Source organism: Coregonus clupeaformis, chromosome 11, assembly GCF_020615455.1.
Source record: "Coregonus clupeaformis isolate EN_2021a chromosome 11, ASM2061545v1, whole genome shotgun sequence".
Taxonomy (NCBI): domain Eukaryota; kingdom Metazoa; phylum Chordata; class Actinopteri; order Salmoniformes; family Salmonidae; genus Coregonus; species Coregonus clupeaformis.
Window position 1 is genome coordinate 32,810,335 of NC_059202.1, and position 14,902 is coordinate 32,825,236.

The 14,902-nt window shown below is 44.6% G+C and overlaps 1 long non-coding RNA gene across 1 annotated transcript; it reads right to left on the reverse strand.

Annotated features, from left to right (window-relative positions):
• Positions 1-10,900: 10,900 nt before the first annotated feature.
• LOC121577310 lies at positions 10,901-14,830 on the reverse strand. Its single transcript, XR_006002603.1, has 3 exons — positions 14,750-14,830; positions 14,283-14,448; positions 10,901-11,968 (listed from the first exon to the last, which is right to left on the reverse strand). It is a non-coding gene; the product is annotated as an uncharacterized LOC121577310 (long non-coding RNA).
• Positions 14,831-14,902: the final 72 nt, after the last annotated feature.

A 14,902-nucleotide genomic window follows, 5' to 3' on the forward strand; every position in this document is an offset into this window, starting at 1 on the left:
TGGAGTGTGCAGAGGAGCGGGGTGACATGAGAGAACATGGGAAGGTCGAACACCAGACGGGCTGCAGCGTTCTGGATAAGTTGTAGGGGTTTAATGGCACAGGCAGGGAGCCCAGCCAACAGCGAGTTGCAGTAATCCAGACGGGAGATGACAAGTGCCTGGACCTGTGCCGCTTTCTGTGTAAAGTAGGGTCGTACTCTGCGAATGTTGTAGAGCATGAACCTGCAGGATCGGGTCACCGCTTTGATGTTAGCGGAGAACGACAGGGTGTTGTCCAGGGTCACGCCAAGGTTCTTTGCACTCTGGGAGGAGGACACAATGGAGTTGTCAACCGTGATGGCGAGATCATGGAGCGGGCAGTCCTTCCCCGAGAGGAAGAGCAGCTCCGTCTTGCCAAGGTTCAGCTTGAAGTGGTGATCCGACATCCACACTGATATGTCTGCCAGACATGCAGAGATGCGATTCGCCACCTGGTTATCAGAAGGGGGAAAGGAGAAAATTATTTGTGTGTTGTCTGCGTAGCAATGATAGGAGAGACCATGTGAGGATATGACAGAGCCGAGTGACTTGGTGTATAGAGAGAATAGGAGAGGGCCTAGAACTGAGCCCTGGGGGACACCAGTGGTGAGAGCGCGTGGTGCGGAGACAGATTCTCACCACGCCACCTGGTAGGAGCGACCTGTCAGGTAGGACGCAATCCAAGAGTGAGCAGTGCCGGAGATGCCCAACTCAGAGAGGGTGGAGAGGAGGATCTGATGGTTCACAGTATCAAAGGCAACGGATTGGTCTAGAAGGATAAGAGCAGAGGAGAGAGAGTTAGCTTTAGCAGTGCGGAGAGCCTCCGTGACACAGAGAAGAGCAGTCTCAGTTGAATGACCAGTCTTGAAACCTGACTGGTTTGGATCAAGAAGGTCATTCTGAGAGAGATAGCAGGAGAGTTGGCTAGAGACGGCACGCTCAAGTGTTTGAGAGAAAAGAAAGAAGGGATACTGGTCTGTAGTTGTTGACATCGGAGGGATCGAGTGTAGGTTTTTTGAGGAGGGGTGCAACTCTCGCTCTCTTGAAGATGGAAGGGACATGGCCAGCAGTCAAGGATGAGTTGATGAGCGAGGTGAGGTAAGGGAGAAGGTCTCCGGAAATGGTCTGGAGAAGAGGGGAGGGGATAGGGTCAAGCGGGCAGGTTGTTGGGCGGTGATGTATAACGCCTCGATCACACCGACAGTGATTTGCGTTTTGGTACACCAGAAGTACATTAATTTCCAATGGAACGCTGCGTTTGCCTTGCAGCATTGCGTTGCAGAGGCAGTTGCAGTACGTTCTGTGTGGTGCATACGTAGAACGTATGCATTTATAGAACATATGCATAAAATTGTATGTGTAAACTGCTTGACAGAAATGATAGCAGAAGGTGAAGGTTGAACTTTTTCTGCACACAGATCCAGATGATGCTGCATACCATTTTACACAATGACACACTCTGCGTGATCGAGGCGTAAACCCTGAGCTGCGTACAGTACGTTTTTTCCGTTATGTTAAATTGAACAGAAGCGGTGCTGTACTGAAAGACCAGTTGAAAAACGGGGAGGTTGTGAGTTGGGGAACGGCTTCAGCATGGCCACTGCCCTTTAAATACGTCACTCATTGCTTCAAGCCACACCTCGCCACACCCACCAAACAGGAACAACGTACCTCAAAGTCTGTTCAAGAATTTACAAGAACGTTTTGGGGAAAGATGTCATTCAGTACAAACCGTGGCGCAGTGAACTGAACGCACCTCAGGATTGCTGATGCTATGTATTGCTTTGATGCCAACGGTTTAATTTAAAATTTTAATGTTTAGCTCACATAATATAATATAAAAGTATGAATTAAGGTATCTGTAATAGAATAAACGTGGGGAAAAAACAAATGTAGACATTAATAAATGCTTTTCTATACTTTCCTAAATATTTTTACAATGGTGGGGGAGTACCAAGACGGAGATAATGGCGCCGGAGGGGATGGCTGCCGTTTTACGGCCTCCTAACCAATTGTGCTATTTTTTGTGTTTTTTCGCATAGTTTGTAACTTATTTTGTACATAATGTTGCTGTTACCGTCTCTTATGACCGAAAAGAGCTTCTGGATATCAGAACAGCGATTACTCACCTCGAACTGGATGAAGATTTTTTCTTTAATAAGTCTGACACAAAGGATATACTGTTTCACCCGGACCAGGCCCAAATCCCCGTCACTCGCATGAAGAAAAGACAGAAATACATAGGGCGAAGATCCGGGGGCCTTGTAAGAATTTGTCGGCGAGTGGGTAACCCGCCTCTACCATCCGTTCTATTGGCCAACGTGCAATCACTGGAGAGTAAACTGGATGAGCTCTGTTCGAGACTATCATACCAACGGGACATTAAAAACTGTAATATCTTATGTTTCACTGAGTCGTGGCTGAACGACGACACGGATAATATACAGTTGGATGGGTTTTTCGTGCATCGGCAGGACAGAACAGCTACGTCTGGTAAGATGAGGGTTGGTGGTGTGTGTCTATTTGTCAATAACAGCTGGTGCGCGATGTCTAATATTAAGGAAGTCTCGAGGTATTGCTCGCCTGAGGTAGAGTACCTCATGATAAGCTGTAGACCACACTATCTATCAGGAGTTATCTATATTTCTTCGTAGCCGTCTATTTACCACCACAAACCGATGCTGGCACTAAGACCGCACTCAACGAGCTGTATAAGGCCATAAGCAAACAAGAAAATGCTCATCCAGAAGTGGCGCTCCTATTGGCCAGGGACTTTAATGCAGGCAAACTTAAATCAGTTTTACCTAATTTCTACCAGCATGTCACACGTGCAACCAGAGGGAAAAACAACTCTAGACCACCTTTACTCCACACACAGAGACACATACAAAGCTCTCCATCTGCCTCCATTTGGCAAATCTGACCCTAATTCTATCCTCCTGATTCCTGCTTGCAAGCAAGTAGTAGGAAGTACCAGTGACTCGCTCAATACGGAAGTGGTCAGATGACGCGGATGCTATGCTACAGGACTATTTTGTTAGCACAGACTGGAATATGTTCCGGGATTCATCCAATGGCATTGAGGAGTATACCACCTCAGTCATCGGCTTCATCAATAAGTGCATTGACGACGTCGTCCCCACAATGACCGTAAATAAATATCCCAACCAGAAGCCATGGATTACAGGCAACATCCGCACCGAGCTAAAGGCAAGAGCTGCCACTTTCAAGGAGTGGGACTCTAATCCGGACGCTTATAAGAAATCCCGCTATGCCCTCAGACGAACCATCAAACAGGCAAAGCATCAATACAGGACTAAGATTAAATCCTACTACACCGGCTCTGACGTTCATCGATGGCAACCCAGCCTGTAGCTGCCCAGTGACGCGAGCCTACCAGACGGGCTAAATGCTTTTATTCTCGCTTCGAGGCAAGCAACACTGAAGCATGCATGAGAGCACCAGCTGTTCCACCAGACGACTGTGTGATCACGCTTTCCTTTAAACAGGTCAACATTCACAAGGCCGCAGGGCCAGACGGATTACCAGGACATGTACTCAGAGCATGCGCGGACCAACTGGCAAGTGTATTCACTGACATTTTCAACCTCTCCCTGACCGAGTCTGTAATACCTACATGTTCCAAGCAGACCACCATAGTCCCTGTGCCCAAGAAAGCGAAGGTAACCTGCCTAAATGACTACCGCCCCATAGCACTCACGTCAGTAGCCATGAAGTGCTTTGAAAGGCTGGTCACGGCTCACATCAACACCATCATCCCGGAAACCCTAGACCCACTCATATTCGCACACCGCCCCAACAGATCCACAGATGACGTAATCTCAATCGCACTCCACACTGCCCTTTCCCACCTGGACAAAGGGAACACCGATGAGATAATGCTGTTCATTGACTACAGGTCAGCATTCAACACCATAGTGCCCACAAAGCTCATCACTAAGCTAAGGACCCTGGGACTAAACACCTCCCTCTGCAACTGGATCCTGGACTCCCTGACAGGCCGCCCCCAGGTGGTAAGGGTAGGCAACAACACATCTGCCATGCTGATCCTCAACACGGGGACCCTCAGAGGTGCGTGCTTAGTCCCCTCCTGTACTCCCTGTTTACCCACGACTGCGTGGCCAAGCTTGACTCCAACACCATCATTAAGTTTGCTGACGACAACAGTGGTAGGCCTGATCACCGACAATGATGAGACAGCCTATAGGGAGGAGGTCAGAGACAACAACCTATCCCTCAACGAGCTTATCGTGGACTACAGGACACGACTACAGGCCGAGCACGTCCCATTCACATTGACGTGGCTGTAGTGGAGCGGGTCGAGAGTTTCAAGTTCCTTGGTGTCCACATCACCAACAAACTATCATGATCCAAACACAACAAGACAGTCGTGAAGAGGGCACAACAACGCCTTTCTCCCCCTCAGGAGACTGAAAAGATTTGGCATGGTTCCCCAGATCCTCAAAAAGTTATACAGCTGCACCATCGAGAACATCCTGAACGGTTGCATCATCGCCTGGTATGGCAACTGCTTGGCATCCGCCCGTAAGGCGCTACAGAGGGTAGTGCGTACGGCCCACCTGGGAGCCAGAAATCTTTCTGATTGAGAGGGGGTCAAATACTTATTTCCCTCATTAAAATGCAAATCAATTTATAACATTTTTGACATGCGTTTTTCTGGATTTTGTTGTTGTTATTCTGTCTCTCACTGTTCAAATAAACCTACCATTAAAATTATAGACTGATCATGTCTTTGTCAGTGGGCAAACGTACAAAATCAGCAGGGGATCAAATACTTTTTTCCCCTCACTGTATACAGTGCCTTCGGAAGGTATTCAGACCCCTTGACTTTTTCCACATTTTGTTACGTTACAGCCTTATTCTAAAATTGATAAAATATTATTATTATTTTTTTTGACAATGCGAAAACAGGTTTTTATTTAAAAATATATTTTTTAAATACATTATTTACATAATAATTTAGTCCCTTTGCTATGAGACTCGAAATTGAGCTCAGGTGCATCCTGTTTCCATTTATCATCGTTGAGATGTTTCTACAACTTGAGTGGAGTCCACCTGTGGTAAACTCAATTTATTGGGCATGATTTGGAAAGGCACGCACACCTGTCTATATAAGGTCCCACAGTTGACAGTGTATGTCAGAGTAAAAACCAAGCCATGAGGTCGAACAAATTGTCCGTAGAGTTCAGAGACAGGCTTGTGTCAAGGCACAGGCCTGGGGAAGGGTACCAAAAAATGTCTGCAGTATTGAAGGTCCCTAAGAGCACCGTGGCCTCCATCATTCTTAAATGGAAGAAGTTTGGAACCACCAAGACTCTTCCTAGAGCCAAACTGAGCAATCGGGGTAGAAGGATCTTGGTCAGGGAGGTGACCAAGAACCTGATGGTCACTCTGACAGAGCTTTAGAGTTCTTCTGAGACGGGAGAACCTTCCAGAAGTACAACCATCTCTGCAGCACTCCACCAATCAGGCCTTTATGGTAGAGTGGCCAGACGGAAGCCACTCCTCAGTAAAAAGGCACATGACAACCCACTTGGAGTTTGCCAAAAGCACTTAAACAAGATTCTCTGGTCTGATGAAACGAAGATTGAACGCTTTGGCCTGAATGCCAAGCGTCACGTCTGTAGGAAACCTGGCATCATCCCTACGGTGAAGCATGGTGGTGGCAGCATCATGCTGTGGGTATGTTTTTTAGTGGCAGGGACTGGGAGACTAGTCAGGATCGAGGCAAAGATGAACGGAGCAAAGTACAGAGAGATCCTTGAAGAAAACCTGCTCCAGAGCACTCAAGACCTCAGACTGGGGCGAAGGTTCACCTTCGAACAGGACAACGACCCTAAGCACACAGCCAAGACAACGCAGGTGTGGCTTTGGGACAAGTCTCTGAATGTCCTTGAGTGGCCCAGCCAGAGCCCAGACTTGAACCCAATCTAACATCTCTGGAGAGACCTGAAAATAGCTGAGCAGCAACGCTCCACATCCAACCTGACAGAGCTTAAGATGATCTGCAGAGAAGAATGGGAGAAACTCCCCAAATACATTTACATTTTAGTCATTTAGCAGACGCTCTTATCCAGAGCGACTTACAGTTAGTGAGTGCATACATAAAAAAAAAAAAAAAAATCCATACTGGCCCCCCGTGGGAATACAGGTGTGTCAAGCTTGTAGCATCATAACCAAGAAGACTCAATGCTGTAATCGCTGCCAAAGGTGCTTCAACAAAGTATTGAGTAAATGGTCTGAATACTTATGTAAATGTCATATTTCAGTTTCTTATTTTAAATAATTAGCACAAAAAAATAAAAACCTGTTTTTGCTTTGTCATTATGGGGTATTTTGTGTAGTGATCAGGGGGGGGGAAACTATTGTATACATTTTACAAAAAGGCTGTAACGTAACAAAATGTGGAAAAAGTCAAGGGGTCTGAATACTTTCCCGAAGGCACTGTATAAATCATTGGGTGTATCCCAGAAAAGGGTTAAGGCCATTACAGTATTTATCTTTGTTGGTAGGATAGGCCTACTTCCTGCCAATGAATAAAATAATTTACTGAATGCCCACTACTTTTTAGGGACATTATTTACTTGGCAACTCATGTCGTGGAGCATTCATCACCACTTTCTCACAGAATGCTACTTTGTTTTTGAGTTTGACAGGGGATGCATCTCAAGTTTACTGCCTAAAATCAATGGCCTCTTGGCCTTTTCTACTCATCTCCTCTCCTTCAACCGCACTGATATGAAAAACCTGCACAGGTGGAAGTAAAATTACCTGAGAAAATCAGAAAAGGAGACCATGATGATGTTGAGATTCAGCCAGGGTAGCGGTGCAAGTCAGTACATCAGGAGGAGTAGGCCTAATGGAAAAGGTCAGACTGTGATTGGAGTGTGTCTCTGAATCAGTGGCAGACATTCAAACAATGGGCCTATTGTTCTATAGAGCAGAGGGGGACCCATACAGATAGTCACAATCACTGAGCTATGATCCCTTACTGATGTCACTTGTTAAAGCAACTTCAATAAGTGTAGATGAAGGGGAGGAGACAGGTTAAAGGAGGATTTGTAAGCCTTGAGACAATCGAGACATTGATTGTGTATGTGTGCCATTCAGAGGGTGAATGGGCAAGACAAAATATTTATGTGCCTTAGAACGGGGTATGGTCGAAGGTGCCAGCCTGCTGGGTTTTTCATGCTCAACAGTTTCCCGTGTGTATCAAGAACCACCACCCAAAGGCCATCCAGCCAACTTGACACCACTGTGGGAAGCATTTGTGGGAAGCATTAGAGTCAACATGGGCCAGCATCCCTGTGGAACGCTTTCGACACCTTGTAGAGGCCATGCCCTGACGAATTGAGAATGTTCTGAGGGCAAAAGGGGGTGCGACTCAATTTTAGGAAGGTTTTCACAGTGTATTTCAGGGGCCTTTTCATCACATCACAAGCTGTAGAGAAGCAGGCATTCAGGTAGCCTGATACATCATCCGGTGATAGGTTGCACTAACAAGGTACCATCTGAAATACAGCATGTTACGGATACAGGTATCCTGTGTCTTTTTGTGTTTTTCCTCTCCTTCTGCCCTAATCACAGGTGTCCTGTATGTTCCTGATTGGTGGTCATTGGGGTGTCTGCTGATAGCTGAGGTAGACCAATCGGTGGACATTCCTCTGCATTGCACCACCTGTTTCTGGTTTTTCAATCACACATCCCATTGTTTAAAAGTCGGTCAGTTGTGTTTGTTGTTAGAGACTATTTCCGTATGTGAGTATGGATACTGTGGTGTTTTGTGTACTCACTCACTCATTTGCTGGCTACTCTGTTTGGTAACTTTGTGTGTTTCTGGGAAAAGGGGAATTTAAGCAAGTTGCCCTTGGGCGTACATTACCCGTGGGAAGAAAACTGTCTAAAAACACTAGTTAGACCTGAGCGGACCACCCACTGTAATTTTTGTATGATTAGCAGTAGCTTAGCAGTTCTTGAGGCAGGCAAGATCAGTTTAGGGGTTCTTTACACTATTGTTTCATTTCTTGGGTCCTGCTCAGCCCTTTTTCCCAAACCTTTACAGTGTGTTCAAAAATAAACATTTTATGTTTGACGGTAGTTTATGGTTGTCGTGTAGTTTTTGTTCTCACTGTTCCATGTCACGATTCTAATTTGCATGAATTATGTTACGGGTCTCTTGTCCATCCACCCTAGACGTTTAAAGCCACATGGGTTCGTAACACAGCAATACAATTTTTTTGAACAATTATCTGCAAGCAAGAATGTTGAATAAAATTACATTTGAACTTACTATACCGGTTGTCTGGGTGGTTGGTCCTAATGCAGCTGGACAAAATATCAACAGGAAATAATTATTAAACAGACATCAAAACGCTGGAAGAGCGTTCAGATGTATATTACCTTAAGCATGCGCACACAATGTAAATACCTGCAACAACAACAACAAAAAACTATATTAAGTGCCAAATAAAGTAACATCCCACTGGGCACAGACATCAGTTCAACGTCTATTTTTGATTTACATTTCATTGAGTTGTCAACATGAAATCAACAAAAATTTCACCATGACATTGGATTTAGGTTAAAAGTTAAGTGAAAGAAAGACAATTCCCTTATGTTGATTCAACGTCATCACATTTATTTGTTTTGGTTGAAATTACGTGGAAACAACGTTGATTCAACCAGTTTTTGCCCAGTGGTAATGTTGACCGTAACAGGGTTGACGATTTCTTCTTAAATCAGCCATAAATTGAGACCGGGGTAATGGAAGCTTGTGTGCAACAGGGAGTGGCAATTGAAAGAAAGCTTCACAAAAAAGAAAATGTTAAAACATTTCTAGCCTGTCTATGGTTAACAGTGTTGATGTGTTATGCTTGCCCCGCTCAGTTTCCCACCACAAAACACCAGAGAATGACCAACAAGAGTAGAACCAGGTGACCTGATTTTAATCTATGATTTGAGTATTAAATGTTCAATGTTTCTTTAAAAATAAAACTTTTAAGGAATAGTTTCACCATATTAAAGTGAGCGTACACTTCACGTAACAGGGTTGCCCTTAAAGTGACAGTCGAAATTAATCACATGAAATAAGTAACTATGTTCAGAAATGACTGTCAAAGCAACTAGGGCTTTACAATGATGGCGACATTTTGCGATTAAGTGGGTTAAAATCTTCCTAGAAGTGACACAGGGTTGACAGAGGGACAAGCAAGAGGGGGAAAAGTATTTGATCCCCTGCTGATTTTGTACGTTTGCCCACTGACAAAGAAATGATCAGTCTATAATTTTAATAGTAGGTTTATTTGAACAGTGAGAGACAGAATAACAACAACAAAAATCAAGAAAAACGCATGTCAAAAATGTTATAATTTTTATTTTATTTTAATGAGGGAAATAAGTATTTGACCCCTCTGCAAAACATGACTTAGTACTTGGTGGAAAAACCCTTGTTGGCAATCACAGAGGTCAGATGTTTCTTGTAGTTGGCCACCAGGTTTGCACACATCTCAGGAGGGATTTTGTCCCACTCCTCTTTGCAGATCTTCTCCAAGTCATTAAGGTTTCGAGGCTGACGTTTGGCAACTCGAACCTTCAGCTCCCTCCACAGATTTTCTATGGGATTAAGGTCTGGAGACTGGCTAGGCCACTCCAAGACCTTAATGTGCTTCTTCTTGAGCCACTCCTTTGTTACCTTGGCCGTGTGGTTTGGGTCATTGTCATGCTGGAATACCCATCCACGACCCATTTTCAATGCCCTGGCTGAGGGAAGGAAGTTCTCACCCAAGATTTGACGGTACATGGCCCCGTCCAGCGTCCCTTTGATGCGGTGAAGTTGTCCCCTTAGCAGAAAAACACCCCCAAAGCATAATGTTTCCACCTCCATGTTTGACGGTGGGGATGGTGTTCTTGGGGTCATAGGCAGCATTCCTCCTCCTCCTCCAAACACTGAGTTGAGTTGATGCCAAAGACCTCGATTTTGGTCTCATCTGAACACCACTTTCACCCAGTTCTCCTCTGAATCATTCAGATGTTCATTGGCAAACTTCAGACGGGCATGTATATGTGCTTTCTTGAGCAGGGGGACCTTGCGGGCGCTGCAGGATTTCAGTCCTTCACGGCGTAGTGTGCTACCAATTGTTTTCTTAGTGACTATGGTCCCAGCTGCCTTGAGATCATTGACAAGATCCTCCCGTGTAGTTCTGGGCTGATTCCTCACCATTCTCATGATCATTGCAACTCCACGAGGTGAGATCTTGCATGGAGCCCCAGGCCGAGGGAGATTGACAGTTATTGTGTTTCTTCCATTTGCGAATAATTGCACCAACTGTTGTCACCTTCTCACCAAGCTGCTTGGCGATGGTCTTGTAGCCCATTCCAGCCTTGTTTAGGTCTACAATCTTGTCCCTGACATCCTTGGAGAGCTCTTTGGTCTTGGCCATGGTGGAGAGTTTGGAATATGATTGATTGATTGCTTCTGTGGACAGGTGTCTTTTATAAAGGTAACAAGCTGAGATTAGGAGCACTCCCTTTAAGAGTGTGCTCCTAATCTCAGCTCGTTACCTGTATAAAAGACACCTGGGAGCCAGACATTTTTCTGATTGAGAGGGGGTCAAATACTTATTTCCCTCATTAAAATGCAAATCAATTTATAACATTTTTGACATGCGTTTTTCTGGATTTTTTTTGTTGTTATTCTGTCTCTCACTGTTCAAATACACCTACCATTAAAATTATAGACTGATCATTTCTTTGTCAGTGGGCAAACGTACAAAATCAGCAGGGGATCAAATACTTTTTTCCCCTCACTGTATAGAATTTTCCATGTGGTCTCTATTAAAAAGGGCACTTCATTTAATATAACCCCCCCAAAAAATATTGGTGCACAATTTCTACTTAAAATATCAAAGGGACACAAAAGGCATTCATTTCGTGGAATGACCCACCTACACCTGAATGCCCACACTGTCACTGGAGTTTCCCAATTTACTCACATTCCTCATCAATCCAGTTAGACCAGAACCTTTCTGAGAGCAGACTTGCCAATTTTAACAAGATGTTTAACATAATTCCTCACATGACATAAAACTAAATTATTTTCACATTTGATATGAAATAGTCCACCATACACAGTATTCTAAAGCATTGGACATTGTCTAACTACTAACCAGAGATTATTGCAGACATAAATAGCACTCAATGTTAATTTGTAAAATAAATTATAGATATACAGTTAAATAATGAACTCCTCAGACCGTCATTAACTTTTAACTCATCATTGCCTTCAACAGACATCTTTCTCTCATGAACAGTCTTGCATGCTACAACTACATTAATGTGTCCATCCATCCAGCCATCCATCCATCCATTCGAGGGTAGAGAAGTGGACATTAGTATCCAAGGGCAAAAGGAGGTGGGGGCAGGTATTTTGGCGGTAACCCCCTGTATGTGGGTCTAACAGTGGTAACATCAGTAATGGGTGGAGGGCCATTGGCAATCTCTCCTGGAAGCATCTGGTACTCGTTCTCACCAGCTGTATCAATGTCCCTCTCTGGCCTCCAGGACTGTTTCCCCTTGCCTCTGCTCAGCCTCCACACTGATCTCTGCATACATGTGCTCCTGAGAGGCACTTCTCTTATTATGGAACTTCCTCTGACTTTACATCTTAATTCTTCTGTTTGTTGGGATTTGGGTCCTGGTGGTGTGTGTTTGGTCGGGCCTGTGGTCATCTGTCTGTACACACCATCATGGGTCCTGGGGGGCCCTTCAGGTGCAGTGCTGCTCTGGTCCTTGATCTTTCTCTGTGGAAGAGCAGGGAGCTCTGGCAGGTAACTCAGGAGGTTGGTCTGGCTGGGCCGCGGTGACTAAGTATCTTTCTGGGCAATGGCACTGGTTTAGCAGTACGATCTACCTGGAATGTACAGAATAGATAGTGGAAGAATACAGTCTAACTTCAGTTCTCTTTGATCTCAGTGGATTCAACCTGCAGACAAATATGTGGGGCAATATAGGCCAACAATGCTTTTGCAATATCTCAACATTTAAACAATGAAAATAAAACTTTAGCCCTATCCCCCAACAAACACACAATGTAAACACAATGACATTCCAGCATTTTTACCACGCTTGGGTTTTGGAGGCTCATTGTGTTTAACTCAGTCTCCAGGTAGGGGTAGAGTCATGGAGGATGGCCGTTTGGAGTTATAGGTAGTTTGCTAGTGTTTGGAGGCTTGTCGGCAGGGTCACTCAATGTGCTGGGACGATGTTGGAAAGCAGGTGAAGTGTCCTCATCTGGTTTTAGATGAGTACTACTGTTAATGTGTGGGGGGTTATTTAGCAACACACCATGATTAGGGTTAATCAGGAATAACGGTTCTGCATAATTAGCCTTGTCTGTTGATACCTACAACAAGAAGTAGATGAGGGGGGAGAATGTTTAGTCAAAAACATGTCAATTCACTTACAGTGAGGGAAAAAAGTATTTGATCCCCTGCTGATTTTGTACGTTTGCCCACTGACAAAGACCTGATCAGTCTATAATTTTAATGGTAGGTTTATTTGAACAGTGAGAGACAGAATAACAAACAAAAAATCCAGAAAAACGCATGTCAAAAATGTTATACATTGATTTGCATTTTAATGAGGGAAATAAGTATTTGACCCCTCTGCAAAACATGACTTAGTACTTGGTGGCAAAACCCTTGTTGGCAATCACAGAGGTCAGACGTTTCTTGTAGTTGGCCACCAGGTTTGCACACATCTCAGGAGGGATTTGGTCCCACTCCTCTTTGCAGATCTTCTCAAAGTCATTAAGGTTTCGAAGCTGACGTTTGGCAACTCGAACCTTCAGCTCCCTCCACAGATTTTCTATGGGATTAAGGTTTGGAGACTGGCTAGGCCATTCCAGGACCTTAATGTGCTTCTTCTTGAGCCATTCCTTTGTTGCCTTGGCCGTGTGTTTTGGGTCATTGTCATGCTGGAATACCCATCCACGACCCATTTTCAATGCCCTGGCTGAGGGAAGGAGGTTCTCACCCAAGATTTGACAGTACATGGCCCCGTCCATCGTCCCTTTGATGCGGTGAAGTTGTCCTCTTAGCAGAAAAACACCCCCAAAGCATAATGTTTCCACCTCCATGTTTGACGGTGGGGATGGTGTTCTTGGGGTCATAGGCAGCATTCCTCCTCCTCCTCCAAACACTGCGAGTTGAGTTGATGCCAAAGACCTCGATTTTGGTCTCATCTGAACACAACACTTTCACCCAGTTCTCCTCTGAATCATTCAGATGTTCATTAGCAAACTTCAGATGGTCATGTATATGTGCTTTCTTGAGCAGGGGAACCTTGCTGGCGCTGCAGGATTTCAGTCCTTCATGGCGTAGTGTGTTACCAATTGTTTTCTTGGTGACTATGGTCCCAGCTGCCTTGAGATCATTGACAAGATCCTCCCGTGTAGTTCTGGGCTGATTCCTCACCATTCTCATGATCATTGCAACTCCACGAGGTGAGATCTTGCATGGAGCCCCAGGCAGAGGGAGATTGACAGTTATTTTGTGTTTCTTCCATGTGCGAATAATTGCACCAACTGTTGTCACCTTCTCACCAAACTGCTTGGCGATGGTCTTGTAGCCCATTCCAGCCTTGTGTAGGTCTACAATCTTGTCCCTGACATCCTTGGAGAGCTCTTTGGTCTTGGCCATGGTGGAGAGTTTGGAATCTGATTGATTGATTGCTTCTGTGGACAGGTGTCTTTTATACAGGTAACAAACTGAGATTAGGAGCACTCCCTTTAAGAGTGTGCTCCTAATCTCAGCTCGTTACCTGTATAAAAGACACCTGGGAGCCAAAAATCTTTCTGATTGAGAGGGGGTCAAATACTTATTTCCCTCATTAAAATGCTAAACATTTTTGAGATGCGTTTTTCTGGATTTTTTTGTTGTTATTCTGTCTCTCACTGTTCAAATAAACCTACCATTAAAATTATAGACTGATCATTTCTTTGTCAGTGGGCAAACGTACAAAATCAGCAGGGGATCAAATACTTTTTTCCCCTCACTGTATGTATCCACAACAGTGTACAAAATTTAAGCAGTGTGCTGTACCCTGACTACTGTGTGTGTATGCCATATCAACCCAACTCAATTCAAGCCTATAAGGTACCTGTGTGTGTACAAAATGAACAATATGGTAGTTCACAGTTTACGGAATCAAGTATAGTTCCTCACCTGTCCACAAGCTACAGTCAGCAGCTCATTGAAATGCATGACAGGCACCGTACAGTGAAAGTTCACCAGGTCTTGCAGTGCCCTGTGACGCATGTCCTCTCCTACAATAATGTAGTGATTGCCCTTCAGCACATCGATCATGAAGTGCCTGCAGCGATCAGTGGCACTAGACGTACAGAGAAAATCCAAAATAAGGAAGTGTAAAAGGACTTTGAACTACACTGTTGAATAGAACAAGGGCCTGTCAGAGGGTAATAGGTGTGGCGTTGGTGTAGAATCAGATAAGATACAAGCTATGGAAACAGAACACAACTAATTTGCTCATGTGCTTATTGTTAACATTTCTTTGCCTGCCAGTTTATAGAAATGCCATTATATAAAATGCCATCCTAAATGTATCAGCTGAACAAACAACCAATCTAACGACGCCTCGCCTGGAAGTGTCTATCTAATGTACAGAGGCTTACCGATAGGAGAGAGTGTATCCTATCCTGCTTTCACTGACACGGATCAGGAAGTAGCCCGTGGGCTTGGAAAGGAGCATTTCCTCAGCAACCCTGCCGCGAATAGACACGGCCATATTAGGACAGACTTCGGTTTGAACTCACTTGACTGAAGAA